Source organism: Zophobas morio, unplaced genomic scaffold, assembly GCF_036711695.1.
Source record: "Zophobas morio isolate AGI-343-1 ecotype UQ-CSIRO unplaced genomic scaffold, CSIRO_AGI_Zmor_V1 ptg000012l, whole genome shotgun sequence".
NCBI lineage: Eukaryota > Metazoa > Arthropoda > Insecta > Coleoptera > Tenebrionidae > Zophobas > Zophobas morio.
The window spans coordinates 13,480,851-13,508,254 of NW_026972117.1; the positions used below are offsets into that span (position 1 = coordinate 13,480,851).

The 27,404-nt window shown below is 30.8% G+C and overlaps 2 protein-coding genes across 11 annotated transcripts in view; one reads left to right on the forward strand and one right to left on the reverse strand.

The window, feature by feature from the left end:
* LOC135127818 (uncharacterized aarF domain-containing protein kinase 5-like) overlaps nucleotides 1–27,404 on the reverse strand; it is a 103,373-nt gene that overhangs the window by 9,680 nt on the left and 66,289 nt on the right. The window contains exon 1 of one of the 9 annotated variants that reach the window (XM_064054453.1): nucleotides 24,578–25,077. The exons of 5 other annotated variants lie outside the window; for them this stretch is intronic. The gene's annotated coding sequence lies outside the window, so the exon portion shown is untranslated. Of the gene's footprint in view, nucleotides 1–6,765; nucleotides 6,843–7,281; nucleotides 7,424–13,334; nucleotides 13,476–24,577; nucleotides 25,078–27,404 lie in introns of those variants that run through there. 3 more of the 9 variants (XM_064054451.1, XM_064054450.1, XM_064054456.1) reach the window with 3 other exon arrangements.
* The window catches only part of LOC135127822 (tumor protein p53-inducible nuclear protein 2), an 86,337-nt gene continuing 65,962 nt past the window's right edge, over nucleotides 7,030–27,404 (forward strand). For both annotated transcript variants that reach the window (XM_064054462.1, XM_064054464.1), the window contains exon 1: nucleotides 7,030–7,147. The gene's annotated coding sequence lies outside the window, so the exon portion shown is untranslated. The remainder of the gene's footprint in view (nucleotides 7,148–27,404) is intronic.

Genomic DNA, 27,404 nt, shown 5'->3' on the forward strand with positions numbered 1-27,404 from the left:
AAATTTCATATTAAAGAATCGAGCTTTTGGAAAAAACTTCAAAAAATCCACAAAAGTTGTAGGAAACAGGGTCAAAGAACTGATTAAAAAAACATCCTGCTTATAGTCCCACATCAAAATTTTGGAAATATTGGCTTCGAAGGTACTTTTTTTTTAAATTCCCAAAATTGTAATAGATAGTTCATATTTGCAATTCTGGAAAAATGGTAAGTTTTCGAAAAAATGAACCCGAAATTAGCTTCTGGAAGTCGAAATCTATAAAGCATCTTTTTCGGTAATTTCGAAAATGCTCAAAAAAATCAAAAATTTTATATTCAAAAATTGAGCTTTTGGAAAATTTGACTGATACTACACAAACATCCTGCGATATAGATCTCGACAAACTGATTCTCAAAAACCGTCATGTTTATGGTCCAGAGGATCAAGATTTTGGAAATGTTCGTTTCGGATTTTTTTTAATATTTAAATTTGTAATATTTCATTGGTGTTTCTGGATAAGGGTTTCCGAAGAACAGAAGATGAAATTAACGACGGAACTTTGAAATTTTCAAAAAAATCTTTTTGGTAACTTCTAAGGTGCTGAAAAAAATTCAAAAATTCATTATTTAAAAATTGGGCTTTTGGAAAAGTTGCTATTATTAATCCATACAAATTCTGAGATGTAAATCTCGACGAACTGATTCCAAAAAAATATCCTGTTTATAGTTCAGGGCCAAAATTTTGAAAATATTAGCTTTCAAAGTATGTATTTTTTTTTAAATCCTCAAAATTGGTGATTCTGGAAAAGTGCTAGAGGTTTTCCAAGAATTTAAGATGACAAACAGTGGAAATTTGAAATTTAAAAAAAAATCTGACTTGGTAATTTTCCAAGGTGCTCAAAAAAAGATCAAAAATATCATATTAAAGAATCGAGCTTTTGGAAAAAACTTCAAAAAATCCACAAAAGTTGTAGGAAACAGGGTCAAAGAACTGATTAAAAAAAAATCCTGCTTATAGTCCCACATCAAAATTTTGGAAATATTCGCTTCGAAGGTACTTTTTTCTTAATTCTCAAAATTGTAATAGATAGTTCATATTTGTAATTCTGAAAAAATGTTAAGTTTTCGAAAAAATGAATCCGAAAATAGCGTCTGGAAGTCGAAATCTACAAAGAATCTTTTTCGGTAATTTCGAAAATGCTAAAAAAAGTCAAAAATTTTATATTCAACAATTGAGCTTTTGGAAAATTTGACTGATACTACACAAACATTTTGCGATATAGATCTCGACAAACTGATTCTCAAAAACCGTCATGTTTATGGTCCAGAGGATCAATATTTTGGAAAAAAAGTCAAAAATTCATTATTCAAAAATTGAGCTTTTGGAAAAGTTGCTTAAACAAAAATTCTGAGATGTAATCTCGACGAACTGATTCGAAAAAAATATTCTATATATTTATGGTCCCGGACCAAAATTTTTAAAATATTCGCTTTGAAAGTACAATTTTTAAGAATCCTCAAAATTCCCATATTTCATATTGGCAATTCTGGAAAAATGTTAGGATTTTTACGGAAATTAAACCGAAATTAGCTTCTGGAAATCGACAGCTACAAAAAAGACTCTTTCGGTAATTTTCTAAGGTGCTCAAAAAAGTTAAAAAAATCATGTTTAATAAGTGAGCTTATGGAAAAGTTCCCTAAAAATCCGCACAAATTCGGAGATATAGATCTCCACGAACTGATTCCAAAAAAATATCATGTTTATGGTCCAGGGCCAAAATTTTAGAAATGTTCTCTTTGAACATTTTTTTTTAATCTTCAAAATTGTAATACATATATTTCATTGGTAATTCTGGAAAAGTAGTATGGGTTTCTGAAGAACTGAAGATGAAATTAACGACGAAAATTTGAAATTTTCAAAAAAATCGTTTTTTGTAAATTCTAAGGTCCTCAAAAAAAGTCAAAAATTCATTATTCAAAAATTGAGCTTTTGGAAAAGTTGCTTAAACAAAAATTCTGAGATGTAATCTCGACGAACTGATTCGAAAAAAATATTCTATATATTTATGGTCCCTGACCAAAATTTTTAAAATATTCGCTTTGAAAGTACAATTTTTTAAGAATCCTCAAAATTCTCATATTTCATATTGGCAATTCTGGAAAAATGTTAGGATTTTTACGGAAATTAAACCGAAATTAGCTTCTGGAAATCGACAGCTACAAAAAAAACTCTTTCGGTAATTTTTCAAGGTGCTCAAAAAAGTAAAAAATTTCATGTTTAATAAGTGAGCTTATGGAAAAGTTCCCTAAAAATCCGCACAAATTCGGAGATATAGATCTCCACGAACTGATTCCAAAAAAATATCATGTTTATGGTCCAGGACCAAAATTTTAGAAATGTTCTCTTTGAACATTTTTTTTTATCTTCAAAATTGTAATACATATATTTCATTGGTAATTCTGGAAAAGTAGTATGGGTTTCTGAAGAACTGAAGATGAAATTAACGACGAAAATTTGAAATTTTCAAAAAAATCGTTTTAGGTAAATTGTAAGGTCCTCAAAAAAAGTCAAAAATTCATTATTCAAAAATTGAGCTTTTGGAAAAGTTGCTTAAACAAAAATTCTGAGATGTAATCTCGACGAACTGATTCGAAAAAAATATTCTATATATTTATGGTCCCCGACCAAAATTTTTAAAATATTCGCTTTGAAAGTACAATTTTTTAAGAATCCTCAAAATTCTCATATTTCATATTGGCAATTCTGGAAAAATGTTAGGATTTTTACGGAAATTAAACCGAAATTAGCTTCTGGAAATCGACAGCTACAAAAAAAACTCTTTCGGTAATTTTCCAAGGTGCTCAAAAAAGTAAAAAATTTCATGTTTAATAAGTGAGCTTATGGAAAAGTTCCCTAAAAATCCGCACAAATTCGGAGATATAGATCTCCACGAACTGATTCCAAAAAAATATCATGTTTATGGTCCAGGACCAAAGTTTTAGAAATGTTCTCTCTGAAAATCCTTTTTTTTAATTTTCAAAATTGTAATATTTCATACTGGTGAATCTGGAAAGGTCCTAGAGGTTTTCGAAGAATTGAAGATGAAATAAGCGGCGAGAATTTGAATTTTTCAAAAATATCTGTTTCGGTAATTTTTCAAAGTGCTCAAAAAAAGATCAAAAATTTCATTTTAAAGAATTGAGCTTTTGGAAAAGTTCCCTAAAAATCCACAAAAATTCTGATTAAAACTGACTAAAAAAAATATCCTGTTTATGGTCCCACATCAAAATTTTGGAAATATTTGCTTTAAAAGTACATATTTTTTTTTTTAAACTGCAAAACTGAAATAGATTGTTCATATTGGCAATTCTGGAAAACTGGTAGGAGTTTTCGAAAACATTAACTCAGAATTAGTTTCTGGAAATCGAAATCTATAAAAAAACTTTTTCGGTAATTTTTAAGATGTTCAAAAAAACTCAAATTTTTTATTACAAAAATTGAGCTTTTGGAAAATTTGTCTAATAATCCACAAACATTCTGAGACATAGATCTCGACAAACTGATTCACAAAAAAATGTCATGTTTATAGTTCAGGACCAAGATTTTGAAAAAGTTCGCTATAAAAGTATTTTTTTTTAATCCTCAAAGTTGTAATATTTCCTATAGCTGATTTAGGAAAAGTGCTAGAGGTTTTAGAAAAACTGAAGATGAAATGAACGGCGGAAATTTGAAATTTTCAAAAAAATCTGTTTCGGTAATATTCAGGTGTTCAAAAAAAGTCAAAAATTCATTATTAAAAAATTGAGCTTTTGGAAAAGTTTCCTAAAAATCCACAAAAATTCTGGAAACAGATCTCAAAGACCTAAAAAAAAAAAATTTTGGAAATATTCACTATGAAAGTACATTTTTTTTAATCCTCAAAATTGTAATAGATTCTTCATATTGGCAATTCTGGAAAACTGGTAGGAGTTTTCGAAAAAATGAACTTAAAATTGGCTTCTGGAAATCGAAATCTACAAAAAAACTTTTTCGGTAATTTTGAAGATGCTCAAAAAAATTCAAATTTTTTATTAAAAAAATTGAGCTTTTGGAAAATTTGTCTAATAATCCACAAACATTCTGAGACAATGATCTCAACAAACTGATTCACAAAAAAATGTCATGTTTATGGTCCAGGAGCACGATTTTGGAAATGTTCGCTTTGAATTTTTTTTTAATCTTCAAAATTGTAATACATAGTTAATCATTGGTAATTCTGGAAAAGTAGAATGGGTTTCTGAAGAACTGAAGATGAAATTAACGACGGGAATTTGAAATTTTCAAAAAATCTCTTGGTAATTTCTAAGGTGCTCAAGAGAAGGTCAAAAATTGAGCTTTTTGGAAAGGTTGCTTAATAATCCACAAAAATTCTAGGGTAGATCTCGACAAACTGATTCCAAAAAAAATATCCTGTTTATACTTCAGGGTCAAGATTTTGGAAAAGTTCGCTTTGAAAGTATTTTTTTTTAATTCTCAATGTTGTAATATTTCTATGGTTGATTAAGCACAAATGCTAGAGGTTTTCGAAAAACTGAAGATGAAATGAACGGCGGAAATTTGAAATTTTCAAAAAAATCTGTTTCGGTAATGTTCAGGTACTCAAAAAAAGATCAAAAATTTCATAACTATTGAAAAATTGAGCTCTTGGAAAATTTTCCTAAAAATCCACAAAAATTCTGGGAAACAGATCTCAAAGAGCTGAAAAAAAATATATCCTTTTATGGTCCTACACCAAAATTTTGGAAATGTTCACTTTGAAAGTACATTTTTCTTCCTAAACTTCAAAATTGTAATAGATAGTTCATATTGGCAATTCTGGAAAAATGATAGAGGAGTTTTCGAAAAAATGAACCCGAAATTAGCTTCTGGAAGTCGAAATCTACAAAAAATATTTTTCGGTAATTCTGAAAATCCTCAAAAAATCCAAAAATTTTACATTAAAAAATTGAGCTTTTGGAAAATTTGCCTATTAATCCACAAACATTCTGAGACATAGATCTTAACAAACTGATTCCCAAAAAAACGTCAAGTTTATGGTCCAGAACCAAGATTTTGGAAATGTTCGCTTTGAAACAAATTTTTTTTAATCTTCAAAATTGTAATATTTCATTAGTGTTTCTGGAAAAGTGGTAGGGGTTTCCGAAGAACTGAAGATGAAATAAACGGCTGAAATTTGAAATTTTCAAAAGAATTTGTCTTGGTAAATTTCCAAGGTGCTCAAGAAAAGGTAAAAAAGTTCATATTCAAAATTGAATTTTTGAAAAAGTTGCCTAAAAATCCGTAAAAATAATGGTAATTAGATCTCGTCGAACTGTTTCCAAAAAAATATCTTGTTTATGGTTCTGGCGTACCAAAATTTTTAAAATCTTCGCTTTGAAAGTCAATTTTATTTAAGAACCATGAAAATTGCAATATTTTAGAAAAATGTTAGAAGTTTTCGAAGAAAAAAAGCCGAAATAACTTCCAAAAACTACAAAAAATCTTTTTCGGTAATTTTGAAAACGCTCAAAAAATGGTCAAAAATTTTATACTCAAAAATTGAGCTTGCCTCAAAATCCACAAAAATTCTGGGATATAGATCTCGACGAACTGATTCGTAAAATATCGTGTTTATGGCCCTGTACCAAAATTTTTAAAATATTTGCTTCGAAATTAAAAATTTTTTTTAATCCTCAAAATCGTAATAAATACTTCATTTTGGCGATTCCGGAAAAATGTTAAAAAAAAAAAAAGATTTTGGAAATGTCAGCTTTGAAACTCATTTTTTTTTAAATTCTCAAAATTGTAATATCTCATATTGGTGATTCTGGAAAATGGTAGGAGTTTTGGAAAAAATGAAGCCGAAATTAGCTTCTGGAAGTTAGAATCTACAAAAAATTTTTTTTGGTAATTTCGAAACTGCTCAAGAAAAGACCAAAAATTTCACATTCGACAATTCAACTTTGGTAAAATTGCCTAATAATCCAAAAAATTCGAGGATATACATTTCGACCAACTGAGTCCAAAAAATATCCTGTTTATGGTCCAGAACCAAGATTTTGGAAATGGTACCGGGGTTTTTGAAGAATTGAAGATAAAATTAATTAAAAAAGTGACACTTCATGATGATGATTGGGGACCTAAGCCGACTAGATTTGTAATGGTTGTCTAATAACACTATTGACAATTAAATATTCAATTTTGGAAAAAACAATATTTTTCAAGATCACCGGCGACATTAAATTTATTTTCGAAATTGTGGCATGATTTTAATAAACGAAAACATCCGCATTTATCATAATGAACACCCAAAAATACGAGTTTGCACACAGCAAAAACTAAACATAGCTAATGCGCTGTCTACACCCCACTATTATGCAAGCCCGTACGCCACTGTCCCGTGAGCGTGTTAGCGTGATCTACTCGTGCGTAAACCAACTTAAGATGTTAATCAAAATTCAAATAGAAAACAAATGATCATTAAAATAGAACGTCAAAACACGCCTACTATTTATAGTTAGAGTGATAATAAAAACTAAAAACTCATAAAATCCATTTACTTTAGCATTTTTACGACTACGTTTACAAACGCATGACTCACCGAGCACCGTCTTAAAAAAGTACATACACTTTACGCTTCCCGTGCTGTCATAAGTCATAAAAAGCAAACAAGCCATCAGCGCTGTCATTGGAGCCCGTCCTATTATTAAAATCCAGTAGCCGCCGCAGCCAAACACGTAATAACAAACGTCAAATTACCCAACGCACCTTCCATTCTAATTTTTCAATCAAGCCACCCATGATCCACACAAACAACCCTCGGCTTATTCGCGTCGTGCAGCCAAACGGCCCAAAATCACAAAAAGCCATCAAAACAAAGTAAAGAATTTAAAGAGTCGAAAATCTCGCTTTCAGTGCGCAGCATCTCGCCCGACAAGGACTCACAATCGCCCAGGTGCGCGTGCGACGGAGCGCGAGGTAGTGGTGCCTGCCCCCGCGCTGCCCGCCCCCTTCGAGCCATGCGTACCCCCGAATAATGCTGTATTCAGCGCCAGCACTGGGCTGAATGCTGCTGTGCTTGTTGAGACCAGTTAGACTTTGTGTTTTTCGACCCCGTCACCCGTTGTTTTCGACGTAACCATAACGCAAGGTAGGTCGTACTGTAAAGCGTCCATTAAAAAAAACAAAACAATAACGCTGTCATCGCGACAGCCGCCAATCAGCTGATCGCGTCCCAGCCGAACGATCTCGCTGAGCTCCACCCCCCCAACCGCTCGCACTTACCGTAGCGCACACGTCCGTAAGCACAAACGCAATTATCATTGTTGTTATCAAGCGGCGATTTTTCTTTGTTCTTTTGATGTGACGACGGGATTCAAAACGACCGCTTGGATCGATGATGCAACACTGCAGGTTAAAAAAGGACGGCTGTCGCGGCAGCACGGCGGCGCGAGAGAGACGGACGAGGGGGGCGCTTGCGCTGTGTTTGTGTTTTGTTACTGAGCGGCGGCGTTGCCGGGTTTACCGGGTTTCGGGAGAAACGACGAAACTTGATATCGCCTCCCTGGTAATCGGTTTGTTGTTGAATATTTATCGTTCGGGGAAAGTTGTGAGGAGTAAGTGTGACTTTTGCTTTATTGGTTGGAAAAAATTGCAAACTTGGGTTTTTTTCAACAACTAAAATACAATTTGGAAATGTTTACGTGTTAAAATTAGAAAAAGAAATTTAGGTATTTTAGTAGAAAAAATGTTGCATGACGTCGTGCGTTTCTACGGCAACGGGTATAAGCGGTGTCCTTAATGGAAAATGAAGGTTTTAATTGTTTTATAGAACTGTCATAATTTCAGCGCATAAAGATTTTATCATGTTTGGTGCGTATTTTATTACCATTCTGTATTTAATGCTGCAAATACCATAAACCAGAAGTTTTTCCACAGAAGTCAATATTTGATGTATGAAGTTTGGTTTGTAATTTAATCTACCTTTTAAGGGAATTTATTCGTAGTGTAAATATGACCAAGATCTGAAATAAATTGGTTTATTTTAATCACGATTTAGGGTTGCATAAAGAAAATACAAGGGATGTAAATAATATGCATTATTACTTCGTGAACGTAAGTTAAATGTTTTTTCCACGTTGACGAAAAAAGTGGGTCTATAGTTTGTACGAATTTTTATTCGATACATAATCTGCAAATTTACTAGACTATTTATGACTCTATTATACTTGTGGTTTATGAATGCACTCATAGTTTTTAGAATCACATATACAGGCTGACGCAAAAAAATTAGTGAATGACGCAGAACGACTCGTTTATTATTTTATTAGTATTGCAGTGCGTCTATCAAAATTAATATATATTTGTCCTTGCAAAAATGTTAATGACGTCATCACAAAATTCTCTAATGGAAAAACTCACTTGAAACAAACATTATTGATATTGACATTTACTTTAATTTAACATAAATCTTTATTTTTCAAAAAATTTTATTTATCGATCTTCTTTTAATAATAATTTTTCATTTTTTCATTTTACTTTATTTTTCAATGTAATTTTCCGGTTTTCCAACTTTAATTTTTTCAGTTTATCGTTTCTTCCATTTTTTAGATTTGCAATTTTTCGATATTACGATTTTTGAATTTTTCATTTTTCGTTTTTTCGTTTCCTTTATTTTTTCAATGTTTCTTTCGATTTTATAATTTTCTGTTTATTCAATTTTTCAAAATTTCGATCTTTGATTCAATTCCTCGATTTTGCAATTTTTGGATTTCCACCTGTATATATGTACATATTTAGTTTTTTCAATTTTGCACTTTTTCCATTTTTAAGTTTCAATCTTTCGATTTTCGAATTTTTCGTTGCTTCAATTTTTAAATTCTTGATTTACAATTTTTACATTTTTCAAAGTTTCCATTTTTCGTTTTTTCATTTTCGATTTTACAATATTGGAATTTTTACATCTTTGTGTTTCGAAAAGTTGGAAAATCGAAAAACTGCAAATCGAAGAACTAAAGAAAAGAAAAATTGAAATATTTTAATGAATTGAAAAGTGGAAAATCGAAATATTGGAAAACCCAAAAATTAAAAAGTCTGAAAGTTAAGAAATTCCAAAAAATTGAAAAATCGAAAAATTAAAAAAAAAGACAAATAAAATCAGGACATTGAAAAAATAAGGAAAATAAAAAACCAAAACGAAAAATTAAGCAACTGAAAAACTGAAACATCCAAAAGTATGAAAAGAGAAAAACCTAAAAATTTAAAAATGACATCGTAAAATTGAAGAAACAAAAAAATTGAAAAATTGCAAATCTAAAACTGAAGAAACGAAAAACTAAAAAAATTGGAGTTGAAAAAGCAAAAAATAATTATTAATTAGTGAAAAAGCGAAAAATTTGGAGAAAATAAAGAAAATCAAAAACCTAAACGAAAAATTGCAAATCGAAAATTTAGAGAAATTCGAAAGATTGAAAATTAAAAATGGAAAAAGTGCAAAATTGAAAAAAGTAAATAATGAATATGTATTGTAAAATAGAAATACTGAAAATTAAAGAAACAGCTGGAAGTTCAAAAATTGCAAAATCGAGGAATTGAAAAATCAAAGATTGAAATTTTGAAAAATTTAATAAAAGGAAAATTATAAAACCTGAAAGTTGAGAAATCCAAAAATTTAGAAATGCTACATCGAAAAAACGAAAAATACAATCAGGACATTGAAAAACCGAAAAATCGAAAAATATAAGGAAAACATAAAACCAAAATGAAAAATTAAAATATCCAAAAGTAGGAAAAGAGAAAAACTGAACAATTTTAAAATATATACACGATGAGTTGCATATAGTAAAATTCGAGAAGCAAAAAAATGAAAAAATTGGATTTGGAAACACAAAAAATTATTAATTATTGAAAAAGCGAAAAATTTGGAAAAATAAAGAAAATCAAAAACCTAAACGAAAATTTAGAGAAATGAAAAATTCGAAAATTGGATTGAAACTTGAAAATGGAAAAAGTGCAAAATCGAAAAAATTACATATGTATTGTAAAATCGAAACACTGAAAATTAAAGAAATATCTGGAAATCCAAAAATTACAAAATGGAGAATTGTGAAAAATTGAATAAACCGAAAGTTGAGAAATCCAAAAATTGCAAAATCCAAAAATTAAAAAATTTCAGATCGAAAAAAAAAGAAAAATAAAATCAGGACATTGAAAAACCGAAAAATTGGAGAAATATGGAGAATAAAAAATCAAAACGAAAAATTTCTAATCCAAAATTTGGAGAAATGGAAAATTCGAAAATCGAAAGATTGAAACGTAAAAATGGAAAAAGTGCAAAATCGAAAAAACTAAATATGTATGGTAAAATTGAAATATCGAAAATTAAAGAAATATGTAGTTGGAAATCCAAAATTGAATAAACGGAAGAGTATAAACTCTGAAAGTTGTGTAATGGTGAATCCGTTAATAAATCATTATTATTATTAAGTTGAGAAATCCAAAAATTTGGAAATCCAAAAATTTAAAAATTTCACATCGAAAAAAAGAAAAATAAAACCAGGACATTAAAAAACCGAAAAATTGAAACATCCAAAAGTAGGAAAAGAGAAAAACTGAAAATTTTTAAAATGAATACTCGAGGAGTTACACAGAAAAAACTGGAAAGAAGAAAAAACGAATCGAATCGAAAAATTGGAAAACCCAAAAATTGTAGAATCGTCAAACTTGTGAAGTCGAAAAACTAACATTCAAAGATTGAAAAATTAAAAATCGAAAAATTGAAAAATCGAGAAACTGGAAAAGTCCAAAATTGAAAAAACGAAAAATGAAAAAATCTGAAAGCTGAGAAATCGAAAAATTCAAAAATTCAAAAATTTTACATCGAAAAAAGAAAAATAACATCAGGACATTGAAAAACCGGAAAAATAAGGAAAATAAACCAAAACGAAAAATTAAGCAAATGAAAAATTGAAACTCCCAAACGTAGCAAAACTGAAAAACTGAAAAATTTTAAAATGAATACTCGAGGAGTTACACACCGTAAAATTAAAGAAATAAAAAAAAAATGAAAAATTGAAAGACTGAGGAAACGAAGAATGGAAAAAATTGGAATTGAAAAAACAAAAAAATATAAAATCGAGAGACTGAAAAAACGAAAAATTGTAAAGTAAAGAAAATCAAAAACCGAAACAAAAAATTGGAAATCGAAAATTTGGGGAAATGAAAAATTAAAGAATCGAAAAATTGGAAAATTAAAAATTGAAAACTGGAGAAATTTTAAAAGTTAACTAACCAATTTAAACTTGAAAACTCGTGAAATTGCAAATCGAAAAATTGAAGAAATAAAAAAAAAGGAAAAATTGAAAAACTCAAGTCAAAAATTAGGGCAATGTTATTTATGTCACTGGTTTCAACTTGATAGAGGTTAGCAGAAAACAAAAATCGCAGCGTTTTTTTATAATTTTTCAATGAAGCGATATTTGTTGGGCTGTACTTCAAGGGTTCTGTCAAAATAATCTTCGACTCATTTTTTTTAAATACGGTTTAGGGTTGCACAAAGAAAATAAAAGGGATGTAAATAATATACATCATTTTGAAAGGTCAAAAGCTGTATCTTATTATCGAGAAAAAATCCCCTGTAGACCACGAAATTTATTTTTAAAATAATAATAAGGTTGACATTACAACTCTTTTGAGCAAGGATCGCGTTGGTGTTGCCAACATGATTTTTTAAACATCAAATATCAATAGTTGCTAGACGACTTTTTCACGATTGTATGATATACTCTATTTAAAAAAATCTCTACATGCTGCTCCAGCTTTTATCCCAATACTTATCAAAAAGTGTGGTTATTTTCGTGTCGACTACGTTTTCATAAAGGTTACCTCACACTGGACTAAACTAGTTTATTTTAGTCATGATTTAGGGTTGCACAAAGATAATAAAGTGGATGTAAATATTATACATTATTTACAAACTTGAAAAATCGTTTACATTGTAAGTTAAAAAAAAATCCGATCAAGAAAGCCCCTGGAACACATTTTTAACACCCCTACAGCAACCGTAACTTGATACTTTTTTAAAAACTAATGACTTTTCCGTGGTTTATAGCACAATTTTGACTTAAATAAACCCCCTGTAAATTTGAATGTCCGCCTCTACCTTGCCCGAGCCGGCAACACTGTCCACGCGCCGGTCTAGTAGACTGCCTGGCATTTCTGCTCTCGGTTCACGCATCTTCTATTGTTTCGTAAGGTGCTTTCGTCGAATTCGATTTGGAAAACTTCGGTACTTGTTGCGAAGCGCTCGGGGCTGTGATAATTATGGATCGAGGAGGCCTTGACGATTTGCCGGCGGAAATTTGCGCGGACCGAAGCTAAAACCAAAATTCGGACATCGATTGGCGTCGTTTTGGTTCCTACGTCGGTCGGGGTGACGTTTTGGTCTCCGGTTTTGTCTCTCCTTATCGGGACGGGGGGTTAGAGTCCCTTGTGTTATTAATCGTGTATAAAGTAACCAGTTGGCCTTGATAGATTTAAGTCAGATTAGATTAAGTCGGTTAAGTACACGCAATTAACGTTGATCACAGATTTAGGCAAACAATACAGGTTGATATCTTTTTAATGGTGCTCGCTTAGACGCCGTGGAGTGTAAATAGAGATCGCTGGGTGTAAATTCAGGTTTTATTTTTATCTGATAACGGGAAGATTCACTTATCGCAATGAAAGTCGCTGTTCGAAATTCCGGAGGTTATTTTTAGATGGAAAAATATACATTTTAAACTAGCGCGCATTAACGAGGTGCATATCATTAGGTACTTGGAAATGTCATCTTAAAAATCAGTTTTTACGTGTGGGTGGCAGGCCTGGACTCATAAAATCCCTAGTGTTCAAGGCCTCCTGCTGTTTTTGGAATGGGGTGACTTCCAAAAATATCTATTATCGGGTGTAAGGTCTCGCCCCTTGCCTACTTGTTATTCTTGTTGTGACCTACCCTCATTTTACTAACCAACATGTGTTCATTTTGCTCGGGAAAAGTTCTTTGTTGGGGTTCAGGGTTACTGGTTGTTGTAGAATTTTGAACAGTTATACAGGTGTTTCCGAGTTTTGTTTCATGTAATAATCATGATATTAATCACTTGTGGAAGTAATTAATTAGATTAATTTACAACTATGTCGGTAATTTTTTACACATTATTACGTCAAGTAATTTAACAGGTCTTTTTTACTTTCAAACTAGTTATTTTTTCAATTACATTTTCGTTTATTTTTGGTAAACTAAACTAAGAAAGATATATGCTGGTCATAAAATTTCTATAACGATCAATCCAGCGCCTTACCCTATAGCGTGCCGTATCTCTAGCAACCAGATTTATGATGGATTTATCACAACACAGCTGAGTAGCACGTCCGAGGCTGCTTGTAAGCCGAGCGAACGAAAGGTCGCTTTTAAGTGCGATTTTCGCACGCGTCGAGTGTTTGTTGAACTGAGAAATACATCAAAAGCGACAACAAAAATGATCTTATCTGGGAAATCTTATATATATGATAAAAAGTGTACGATATGAATTGTAAACTCTATTTTTACTGTTGTAAATATCGTACGATAATAATGCGACACTTTCAAAGTCGTATCTTGGATCATTAAATTCAAATAATCGTAGTACAGATAAATGTTAATATATTTTAAAAAATGTTAATGTACAGAACCATTTAAAATTTATACATCAATGTACTCCTATAGTTGTAGTTTATGAATCCACCTCGATTTTGTTTATTATATTTTTATTGTTTCAACCTTCTTAGTCACATAATACGTAGCATCGTCAGCCTGATTAATGGAACTCTTGGGAGACCGTCTGCTTTGCACATGAACTGTTTCGGGGTTGATTTGCTGCGGTGTTTCCTTTTTTTATTGATCTAATTAAGAGCGGTACACCTAAATTTCTGGCCAATTTAAGATTCATATGTGTTGTTGCCAAATTGTTGTTCGAAATATTTTCCAACTCACTAGAAACATTGACTTAGCTTTGCGATTTATTTTCTGCCGCCGCAAATTTTATGCGTGCTTAATCGTTGAATTCTTCCAATGTATAAACGTAAACAGTCGAAGTTAAAATATGAGCGCTACTCAAAAGCAATATCGAAAGTGTCATATCTTTAACAAAGTTTCTAGTTTCTACAACATGAAAAAGTAGCTTCCTTTTCCTTCTCCAAACTTGCAGGGCAGATGTTTAATTCATTTTGGGTTTATATTAAGAATGAGAAAACGGGAACCAGAATTCGTTCTCCACCAAAAATTTGATGACATCATCTAAAAATTTTGTTAAATAAAGCTTGTCTAAACTGTGTAAAATGATATGCTATATAGCTGTGGTTTATTAATCCAACTTTACTTTCAATTGGACACACGTGTTTTTTTTCTAAGAACATTGAAACACAGCAAAATTGAAAAAAATAAGAAACAAAATGAAAAATTGAAACATCCAAAAGTAGGAAAAGAGAAAAACTCAAAATTTTTAAAATGAATACTCGATGAGTTACATATTGTAAAACTGAAGAAACAAAAAAAAATTAAAAATCGAAAAATTTCAAATCCAAAAACTGCAGGAACGAAAAATTGAAATTGAAAAAGCAAAACATTATTATTAACTATTTAAAAATCGAAAAATTGGGAAAAATAAAGAAAATCAAAAACCTAAACGAAAAATTGCAAATCGAAAATTTGGAGAAATGAAAAATTCGCATATTGAAAGACTGAAACTTAAAAATGGAAAAAGTGCAAAACCGAAAAAAGTATGTATACGAATTGTTAAATCGAAATACTGAAAATAAAGGAAATAGCTGGAAATCCAAAAATTGAAATATCCAAAAATGGCACAATAAAATTTTGCAATTTATCTGAGAAAATGCAAAACTGATTGCAAAAATGTAAATCAGTCACGTAGATAATAAAATTTTTAAATCGAAAAATTGAAACATGAAAAAAATCGAAAATAAAAAATTTAAAACAACAGAAAAATCGAGAAATCAGAAAATCTAAAATTGTAAAAATTGAAAAACCGAGAAATCGAAAATCCAAAATTTAGAAAAATTGAGAAATTGAAAAAATCGAAAAATAGAACTTAAAAATTGAAAAATCGGGAAATTGAATAATCAAACAATCGAAACATCGGAATCTCGATAAACCGAGAAATAAAAAATTTTAAAAAGTAAAAGACCGAAAAATCTAAAATTTAAAAATGGAGAAATTTAAAAATCAAAAAGTAAAAAAATTGAGAAATCGAATAGTGGAAAAACTGAAAAGTACCCAAATCGAAATATCGAAAATTTGAAAAATGGAAGAAAAATTGAAGAATCGAAAAATTGAAAAATCGAGATATCGAAAAATTGAAAAAGTGAAAAATCGATACATTGAAAAGTCGTGAAATCGGGAAATGGGAAAATCAAAAAATCAATGAATCGAGAAATTGAGAAACTGAAAATTTCGAAATGTCAAAAATTGAAAAATTGAAAAACTGAAGTATCGATAAATTGAGAAATAACAAATTTTAAAAAGTGAAAATCCGAAAAATCTAAAACCGAGAAGTCGAAAAATTGATAGATCGAGAAATTGAAAGATCCAAAAACGAAAGATCTAAAATGTTAAAAATTGAAAAATGAGAATTCGAAAAATCTAAAATTCAAAAATTGAAGGATTTAAAAATCCAAAAGTAAAAAATTGAGGAATCGAATAGTTGAAGAATTGAAAAATACCCAAACTGAAATATCGAAAATTTGATAAATTGAAGAATCGATAAATTGAAAAATTGAGAAATCGAAAAATTTGAAAAATCGATATTGGAAAATTGAAAAACCAAAAACCTAAAAATCAAAAAATTGAAAAACTGAAAAATTGAAAAATTGAAACACTGAAAAGTCGTAAATTCGAGAATTGGTAAAATAAAAAAATCAATAAATCCAGAAATTCAGAAACTGAACATTTAGAAATGTTAAAAATTGAAATATTGTAAAACTGAAACATCGCAAAACTGAGAAATCGAAAATCTGAAGAGTCGAACAATTGAACATCGAGAAATTGAAAAATTGAAACGTCGAGAAATTAAAGAATCGAAAAATTGAGGAATAATAAAAATGAAAAACCCCAAAACTGAAATATCGAAAATTTGGGATATCGAAAGTTGAAAATTCGAGAAATTGAATAATCAAAAAATCGAAACATCGGAATCTCGATAAATTTTAAAAAGTAAAAACCGAAAAAACTGATTGATCGAGGAATTGAAACATCAAAAATCGAAAGATCTAAAATTTTAAAAAGTAAAAAAAATTGAGAAATCGAATTTTCAAAAAGCTGAAAAGTACCCAAGCTGAAGTATCGAAAATTTGAGAAGTGGAAGAAAAATTGAAGAATCGATAAACTGAAAAATTTCAGAATTAAAACATTGAAAAATTGAGAAATCGAAAATTTTAAAAATCTAGATATCGAAAAATGGAAAAACCAAAAATCAAAAAATTGAAAAATTGAGACATTGAAAAGTTGTAAAATCGAGAAATCGAAAAATCAAAAAAATCAATTAATCGGGACATTCAGAAACATCGAAAAACTGACAAATCGAAAAAGGAAGAAATCGCGAAATCGAAAATTGGAAGAATCGAGCAATCGAAAAATCCCAAAAACGAAATATCTAAAATTGAAAATCGAGAAATTAAAAAATTGAAAAATCGAGATATCGAAACATTGAAAAACTGAAAAATCGATACATTGAAAAGTCGTGAAATCGGGAAATGGGAAAATCAAAAAATCAATGAATCGAGAAATTGAGAAACTGAAAATTTAAAAATGTCAAAAATTGAAAAATTGTAAAAGCGAAACATCGGAAAAGTGAGAAACCGAAAAATGAGGAAATCGAAAATTGGAAGAATCGAGTAATTGAAAAATCCCAAACCTGAAATATCGAAAAATTGAATATCGAGACATTGAATAATCAAAAAATCGAAACATCGGCATCTCGATAAATTGAGAAATAAAAAATTTTAAAAAGTGAAAAACTGAAAAATCTAGAACCGAGAAGTCGAAAAATTGATAGATCGGGAAATTGAAAGATGAAAAATCGAGAAATCTAAAACTTAAAAATCGAAGGATTTAAAAATTCCAAAAGTAAAAAATCGAGAAATCGAATAGTCGAAAAATTGAAAAGTACCCAAACTGAAATATCGAAAAAAGAAATCGATAAATTGAAAAATACCAAAATTGAAACATTGAAAAATTGAGAAATCGAAAAATTTGAAAAATCGAGATTGGAAAATTGAAAAACTAAAAACCTAAAAATCAAAAAATTGAAAAACTGAAAAATCGAAACACTGAAAAGTCGTAAATTCGAGAATTAGGAAAACCAAAAAATCAATAAATCGAGAAATTGAGAAACTGAACATTTAGAAATGTTAAAAATTGAAAAATTGTAAAAGTGAAACATTGGAAAACTGAGAAATCGAAAATCTGAAGAATCGAACAATTGACAAATCCCAAAACTGAAATATCGAAAAATTGAAAAATTGAAACGTCGGGAAATAAAAGAATCGAAAAATTGAGGAATAAAAAAAATGAAAAATCCCAAAACTGAAATATCGAAAATTTGGGAAATCGAAAGTTGAAAATTCGAGAAATTGAATAATCAAAAAATCGAAACATCGGAATCTCGATAAATCGAGAAATAAAAAATTTTACAAAGTGAAAAACCGAAAAATCCAAAACTGAGTAATCGAAAGATCTAAAATTTTAAAAAGTAAAAAAAATTGAGAAATCGAATTTTCAAAAAATTGAAAAGTACCCAAACTGAAATATCGAAAATTTGAAAAGTGAAAGAAAAATTGAAGAATCGACAAATTGAAAAATCCCACATTTGAAACGTTGAAATATTGAGAAATCGAAAAATTGAAAAATCGAGATATCGAAAAATTGAGGAAAAAAATTGGTCTAAAGAGTTTAGACAGTACTTCCCTCGCTGTCGGAAACTTGACGACTGCATGCCTATTGTGTTTTTTCTCATTACATTTTTGTAGTGGGAATTTAAAAAAAAATTGCGATGACGTCATCAACATTTTTGCAAGGACACGTATATCAGTTTGGGATAGATGTAGTGTAATACTAAGAATAAAATTATTATATTCTCAAATTTTCGGGAAAATGAATTGGGTCGTTTTGAATATTGATTTGTAATAATCAATAAAATAACGAAACAATTTACTCACGTATACGTATCCCAGGCAGCTGAAAATCGTGTATGTATAAACATTCTTAATTTAAGATGACAGGCGTAACAGCATACTTGAGAGTCAAACAGAGAAACTGTAAACAAAACGACCATCGGTTTTATTGCTTCGACTTCCGCTTATTATATAAAACATTGGGTTTTATTTTAATTCTTGACGGTGAAATTCACAATTGGTTGATTATAAACATGTCTATTTCACATTCGCGGAACCAAGTGAACGCATAAAACAAATGCAGGTCTGTAATGTTAAAGTCAATGTAAATAAGCATGCTACCCTTATGTTTCAACCGAGTTTTTCCTTTAACAAATTTTTTGTCTACCAAATTGGGTTGGTTGGGGTGTAATACTAATAATAAGTGTTGCCTTTAATTTAATCAATAAAATAAATTGACTTCATTAATTTTTTTGAACCACCTCTTAAGAAAATCTAAAAAATATGAATGGAATGATAAATCACAAGTACAAACTCATCATATTTTTTGCATTTTAGATAGGATTTATTCAGCAAAATTTAAGGGTGACGTCATCAATTTTTTTAGGAGGGATGAACAAATACATTTTGAACAAAAGTTTACCATGCTTATAATAACTTTAGAATATTCCCAAGATTTCAAAGCATTCGGTTTTGTAATTCCTGATTAAATCGATAAAATAAATTCACGCCTTCATTAATTTTTTTGAGTCACCCTGCATATGCAAATCCAAAAATATGAATGAAATGATAAATCACAAGTACAGACTCATCATATTTTGTACATTTTAGATACGATTTATTCGGCAAACTTTTGAGCTGACGTCATCAGTTTTTTGTAGAAGATAACCAAATATATTTTGACTAAAAATTTATTATGCTCTTTATAACCTTAAAACATCTGCAAGATTTCAAAGCATTCGGTTTTGTAGTTCCTGATTAAATCAATAAAATAAATTTACGCATTCATTAATTTTTTTGAGTCACCCTGTTTATGCAAATCGAAAAAATTTGAATGGAATGACAAATTACAAGAAGAGACTCACCATATTTTGTACATTTTAGATACGATTTATTCGGCAAACTTTTGAGCTGACGTCATCAGTTTTTTGTAGAAGATAACCAAATATATTTTGACTAAAAATTTATTATGCTCTTTATAACCTTAAAACATCTGCAAGATTTCAAAGCATTCGGTTTTGTAGTTCCTGATTAAATCAATAAAATAAATTTACGCATTCATTAATTTTTTTGAGTCACCCTGTTTATGCAAATCGAAAAAATTTGAATGGAATGACAAATTACAAGAAGAGACTCACCATATTTTGTACATTTTAGATAGGATTTATTCAGCAAAATTTTGTGGTGACGTCATAAATTTTTTAGGGGGGACGACCAAATACGTTTTGATCAAAAATTTACCATGCTTATGATAATTTTAAAATATCTTCAAGATTTCGAAGCATTCGGTTTTGTAGTTCCTGAGTAAATCAATAAAATAAATTTACGCTTTCATTTATTTTCTTGAATCACCCCGTATATGCAAATCCAAAATATCTGCACTTACCAGGCAACAATTATTGTAACTTGGTCCAATTTTTAAAATTTGGAGATATATATCCTCAATGACATTCACTCTTCAACAGTTTTTTTCGAATTGGCTTCGCATTTCGCAATCGCAACTGTTTCGTCTCGCCACCCAAACAAGTGATTCCCCCCGCGCCCCTCGTCGTTACCAACTTCCGCTTTTTGCTATGGCTGGGAGTTTGTTTATATAAACTATGTCTCAACGTGCGATAAAGAAATGACACGGTCAGTGACGTAACTGAAGCAAATGCATATGTACTTTTTCTCTGCTTCTCTCGATGTATTGTATAAACATTAACAGTCGAAGTTAATCATGTATTGACAATATATGAAATGATTAAGAGATATTCTTCCGATCACAAAAAAAAATTTCAACATTTGCTATTTATGGTGCTTATTCACGAACACACAATAACAAATAAATAAATATTATAACATTATTGTTGCGAAAATCGGAAGTGCTGTTCTTGATTTGATGAGCGAAAAAAGTTGGAAGTGCCGGGATCTGTTACCGGAACTTCTAATTGCACTGCACACTCCACCTCCACTAAACCACAGGCCACAGTTGCTTATGTTAAAACTCATCATATTTTGCACATTTTGAGTTAAACTTTTTTGGCAAAAATTGTAGATGACGTCATGAATTTTTTCGGGGGAATAAACAGATATATTTTCATTAACAATTTACCATGCTCACAATCAATTTTAACCATCTGCAAGATTTCAAAATATTCAGTTTAGCAATTCTTGATTTATTCACTAAAATAAAGTGACTGATTCATTTCTTTTTTTGAGTCACCCTGTATAAGCAAGTTAAAAAATTTGAATGCAATGATTAGTTACAAGTGTAGTCAGATCATATACTTTATTCAGTAAAATTGTGAGAAGACGTAATGAATTTTTTTTGGGGTTGATAAAGAGATACATTTTGATTAAACAGTTACCATGCTTACAATAACTTCAAAACGTCAAGATTTCTAAGTATTCAGTTTTGCAAAATCAATTCACTCCGTCATTAATTTTTTTCAGACACCCTGTATAAGCAAATATCAAAAATTTTACAAGTATAGTCAGATCATATACTTTATTCAGCAAAATTCTGAGAGGACGTAATGAATTTTTTTTGGGGTTGATGAAGAGATACATTTTGATTAAACAGTTACCATGCTTACAATAACTTCAAAACGTCAAGATTTCTAAGTATTCAGTTTTGCAAAATCAATTCACTCCGTCATTAATTTTTTTCAGACACCCTGTATAAGCAAATATTAAAAATTTTAAAAGTATAGTCAGATCATATACTTTATTCAGCAAAATTGTGAGAAGACGTAATGAATTTTTTTTGGGGTTGATAAAGAGATACATTTTGATTAAACAGTTACCACGCTTACAATAACTTCAAAACGTCAAGATTTCTAAGTATTCAGTTTTGCAAAATCAATTCACTCCGTCATTAATTTTTTTCAGACACCCTGTATAAGCAAATATTAAAAATTTTAATGCAGTGATAAATCACAAGTATGGACTCATCATACTTTACACATTGAAGATGGCATTTTTTCAGCAAAATTTTGGGGTGACGTCATAAATTTTTTAGGGGGGACGACCAAATACATTTTGATCAAAAATTTACCATGCTTATGATAATTTTAAAATATCTTCAAGATTTCGAAGCATTCGGTTTTGTAGTTCCTGAGTAAATCAGTAAAATAAATTTACGCTTTCATTTATTTTCTTGAATCACCCTGTATATGCAAATCCAAAAAATATGAATGGAGTGATAGATCACAAGTACAGACTGATCATATTTTGTGCATTTTAGATATGATTTATTCGGCAAATTTTCGAGCTGACGTCATCAAGTTTTTGGAGGGGATAAGCAAATATATTTTGACTAAACATTTATTATGCTCTTTATAACCTTAAAACATCTGCAAGATGTCAGAGCATTCCGTTTTGTAGTTCCTGATTAAATCAATAAAATATATTTACGCATTCATTAATTTTTTTGAGTCACTCTGTATATGCAAATCCAAAAAATATGAATGGAGTGATAAATGACAAGTACAGGCTCATCATATTTTGTACATTTTAGATATGATTTAATCGGCAAACTTTCGAGCTGACGTCATCAAGTTTTTGGAGGGGATAAGCAAATATATTTTGACTAAACATTTATTATGCTCTTTATAACCTTAAAACATCTGCAAGATGTCAGAGCATTCCGTTTTGTAGTTCCTGATTAAATCAATAAAATATATTTGCGCATTCATTAATTTTTTTGAGTCACTCTGTATATGCAAATCCAAAAAATATGAATGGAGTGATAAATGACAAGTACAGGCTCATCATATTTTGTACATTTTAGATATGATTTATTCGGCAAACTTTCGAGCTGACGTCATCAAGTTTTTGGAGGGGATAAGCAAATATATTTTGACTAAACATTTATTATGCTCTTTATGACCTTAAAACATCTGCAAGATTTCAGAGCATTCGGTTTTGTAGTTCCTGATTAAATCAATAAAATATATTTACGCATTCATTAATTTTTTTGAGTCACCCTGTATATGCAAATCCAAAAAATATGAATGGAGTGATAGATCACAAGTACAGACTCATCATATTTTGTACATTTTAGATATGATTTATTCCACAAACTTTTGAGCTGACGTCATCAAGTTTTTGGAGGGGATAAGCAAATATTTTTTGACTAAAGATTTATGATGCTCTTTATAGCCTTAAAACATCTGCAATATTTCAAAGCATTCTGGTTAGCAGATTAAAAATTAAATTTCAAAATGTTGTTTTATAATTTTGATTTTTTTTCCAAAAATCTGGACGTTTCGGGTGAAAATTCGATTCAGAGTTGTAAACTACATGTGTAGGACTATGTTATTTTATACAATTGAAAACCCATTTACTATGTACAATTTTGAAGTGACGTCATCGCTTTAGTGGTGGGGATGATTAGACAAATTTTGGTTAGCGTTTTACCATCTACATGATATTCTTAATATAAGTACAAAATTTCACAACAATCGGTCGAGTACTTTCGGAGATTATCTGTCTAATAAAAATTCGGGACAACAGACGGACAGACGGACAGACGGACGGACAGACGGACAGACGGACAGACGGACGGACAGGCGGACAGACGGACGGACAGACGGACAGACGGACAGACAGACGGAAATGGGAGACCTATTTCTTCGTCTTCTAGGGGTCATGAAAGATCGAGAAAACGTAAAAGTAGAGAGTCGGCCGACGGACTCGATTACAATACTTCCTTTGCTTACGCTCGGGAAGTAAAAAATGAAAAATCCCAAAACTAAAATATCGAAAATTTGGGAAATCGAAAGTTGAAAAAAACGAAAATTCGAAAAATTGAGAAATCGAAAAATTGTTAGATTGAGTTTTTTCCAAAAATCTCAATGTCTAGGATAAGAATTCAACGCGGGTTCATAAACACTAAGGACTATGTTACTTTTTAAAATTTAAAAAACAAATATTCGACAAAACTCCACAAATGTAGGAACCATGAACTGATAAATTTTGATTAACCACTTACCATGCTTTCGATAATCTTAAAACGTTTGCAAGATTTCAAAGTATCCGATTTTGCAATTTTATAATTAAATTGTAAAATGTAGTTACCAATTTTGATTTTTTTTTTTTCAAAAATCTGGATCCCTAAGGTAAAAACTCGACATGGACTCATAAACCGCAAATGGAGGAGTACGTTATTTTATAAAATTTAAATAAGATTTACGTCATTCGATTAGTGGTGGGGATGATTAGCCAACTTTTGGTTAGCGTTTCACCATCTACAAGAAATATACCTACAAAATTTGACAAAGGCCATTCGTCCGATGGACCCCATTACATATAATACTTGTAGTAGGCGGCCACAGAACAATAATTTATTGAAACGAAAGCGATTGGACTGATGGCCATTATGTTCGTTGCTAGTTATTTTTTCATGTTTATTGATTTCTGGCCGAAGAAAAAAAACGGGACTTGAGATACCGTGAATTTTCTCATTTATTACAAGAATTATAAGAAATATTGTCATAGGGTCATTTTAACCAATATATTTTTTTTAGGTTTCAGAGTTTTTTCAACGTTTCGCAGCTCGTAGAATACGAAAATGCCGATCTCCCGTTTTCACGATTTCATTACACAGAAAATCTCTAATAACACTAGTTCAAGATCCTGTAGGTGATCACACACTACCAAGATTTCCGTCTATTCATCCGTTTCAATAAATTGATGATAAATTTAGTTATTTCGGTTTTGAAATTGTGTCCGAACGTCGACTGACCTCCACTGCGTTTACGGCGTTACCTGAATGCTTGAAGGTCGCCAAAAATAAAAGCTCTCTAAACCACCGAGGGGTGGTGTGGGGAAAAGAGGGCGAGGGACGAGATAGAAATTGCTTTGGTCCAATGTAGTCTGCAGTGCAAAATTACCAATCGTTGCATATAGACAGCCATTGTTTTCGCCGTGTTGTGGCTGGACTCTGGATTGCTAACGGTGAGCCATAGCATAGTAGAGGGGATCGCGAAACTTTAATTTGTTTTTGCTTGCACATTATTCAGAGATTTTGACACTAATATTCAGTCGTTACAAAATATCGAGTTTTTTTTTTCGTATTCGTCCCATCCTCCCATCCGGAAAGTTGATGATGTAAATTTTAAAAAACGCGTAAATTAAAAACTGTTGTTGGTGTTACATTGAACATTGTACATACCCAAATTAACAACTTGATCCTTTTCAAAAACTCGATGCGTTCCTGCGCTGCTAGTGGCTCGAAAGTGAGCAAAGTCCAACGTAAATAACTTTTTATTTTTTCAAATACGGGGAGCATTTAACGACCCAGCGAAAACTTCTGTTACAACAGCAAAGAAGTTACTTCCGGATTAGCCCGAAATATATTGCCAAACTTTCCGCGACGGAAGAATATCAACGAACTTCCGAAGCAGTATTTTGCTCCGGGTAGGAACACGCCAGCTCTCGTCCAATAAAATTTTTATTTTTGCGCGATTACGACTCCATCATCCGTTAATCGCAAGTCAAAGATTATGTTTGTCAGTGGGTCGTCGACCTACTTGGTCGTTTCGGTTTGGCGGACTGTTTACCATCAAGATTTGTAAATTTATTCAGTTACTTAACGCGAAAAGCGCAGTCAAACTAAAACAGTAAAACCATATTTCACTATTCACTGCGTCCGTTTTTTCCCCGACATGTCGACCGTCAACTGCTGTTTTCTTCACTCCGGCTGTTGTCTTCGCTTTTTGTTTTTTATTATTACGGCCGAGCAAACTTCGATGTTTGTCTTGGAATTATCCGAAATGAGCAAAACAACGTTCTCGGAGCCTCGTTCGGTGCAAGCTCGGGGGGCAATAACCAGAAAATAATAGAAACAGAAATAGCAGAAAAGTAATTGCGATTGTTGTTGATTTATTGTTCGGTTGAATGAAAACACCGACGGTTATCTGGAGTTGAGCAGGAAAAAGTGAGAAATGTGAAGGGGGCTCTTCTTTTTTCTTTTATTCACGGTTAATGTCCGAGATGAGAAGGGGGTTTCAAACGCTCACTTATCACTTCGCTTATTAGCTTTTTGCTGGTTGATTGAAAACAGCGGCAATGCGGTTTCTCGGGAAACGACACCAATTATCTGGTGATGGATATCTCGGCTCTAATTGTTTAGTGGATGGTTTGGCTGCGGTAATAATATGTTGTTTAATTAAAATTTTCTGTAGAAATCATTGTGTGTACAACTTCATGCGCTGATTTCGTAAACTGTTTACTTCGTGACGAGTTAACACGTTTATGACTTTACTGTTGCAGAAAGCTTCTTAAAGCTGTTACGCAGTTTATTTCGGGCGATGCTTATCCTATCAAAATGTTTGATTTAAATTTTACTGTTTCTGAGAGCAATCACATTCCTGATGTATGTTTTAATCTCAACAGGAACTTAATTTATCGGCCTGTCATACTTTATAGAAAGTGAAATATTACTAGCAACGGGTGAAATTTTAAAGTTCTTTTTTTGGAAAGGTTGTTCCACAAACCATTATTATCAAATTACAATTTTACTGTAAATATGTTAAATTGTAAGCACGCTGTTTCTGTATACTACTTAATAAAGTTTTGTAACCTAAAGGTTACAGCCCAGTTGTTAACGAATGCGGTTGATTTTCAACGTTATGAAATTATTTCATCTTGACATTTAGCAGAGTATCTTTAATGAAAAACGATTTTCCTGTTTTTTATTTATTTAAATTGTTTTATTACAGGCCTTGAAGGCCTCGGGCTTAATACAATTTTCATATCTGATTAAAATAATAAAATAATACCGTTATAATTTTTAACATTATCTTCTTTTAATATATTTTACTGCGTTTTTACAGACTTAGAATGCATTATTTTACTATGTACCTATTTCTACTGCTATCTATCTGTTGCTTTATTATTCCAATCATTCATGTTTATTGTTTATATCTTGCAGTACATTACCTTTTCAACTCTTTTGTGCTCTCTCTCTCTCCTCTTATCTGGATTGGTTTTTGGAAGAGGACCATTTTCGTCATCATCGTATTTTCCGTCTGAATTTTGTCAATGTTTTTTATTTTTTTTCTTCCATTTCCTTATTTGTTCTTCTTCTCCATAGTTCTTTATCTTTATTCTCCGTATGTTACATTGAATATTTTCCTGTCCCGTCTTTCTAAAAAGGTCTATTTCTGATTTTTTCACCATCCTGTATCCCCAAATTCTTAGACTCCTTGAGACGCATTTAGATTTCATCAGTTTTCGTTACACTCCAAAATTTATTATTTCCTTTAATGTTCTTAATTTCCTGTTCTTTTCCTTTGTTTCTATTTTTGACCACTAAATATGTGAATTCTTCAACCCATTAGAAATTAAAAATGATCCTTACTTGAATTAGTATCGAAAGGTTTTTTCATCTCACTTTTAATTTCTTCTCGTTGTATCTCCTTTTTTTGTTTTTGCAAGTTTAAAAAAGAGTTCATTTTTTCTCCCCTTATTTCTTTCACTGTAATTAACTGGATTTTTTTAGGATTTTTGTTATTTTTTTGGCATTCTTCATCATTCCAAACTTTTCTTTCATTCTTTATGTTCGTCTCATATATTCTACTCCAGTTTTATTGTCTTTGGATACATTCTTTTACTACTTCTTTTTAGTTCATTCTATCTGCTGCTTTATTCTTCTTATCATTTATGTTTATTCTTTGTACATCTTTTTCGTCGTCTACCTCTCCTTCATCCTGGATTGTTTTTTGGGAGAGGACCATTTTCGTCATTCTTACATTTTGAAGTCATTAGATGTGTCCTAATCATCGTATTCTCTGTGTTTTAATTACTGTCAATATTTTTGGTTTCTTATATAGTTGTTCTATTTCCTTATTTATTCTGCTTCTGTATAGTTCTTCGTCTTAAATCTCCTTATATTACTCTTAATATATTCCTCTCCCATCTTTCAAAAAGATTATTATTTTTGATTTTTTCAGCAAACTGTGTCCACATATTTTCATTTCTTAGATTCCTTGACATGT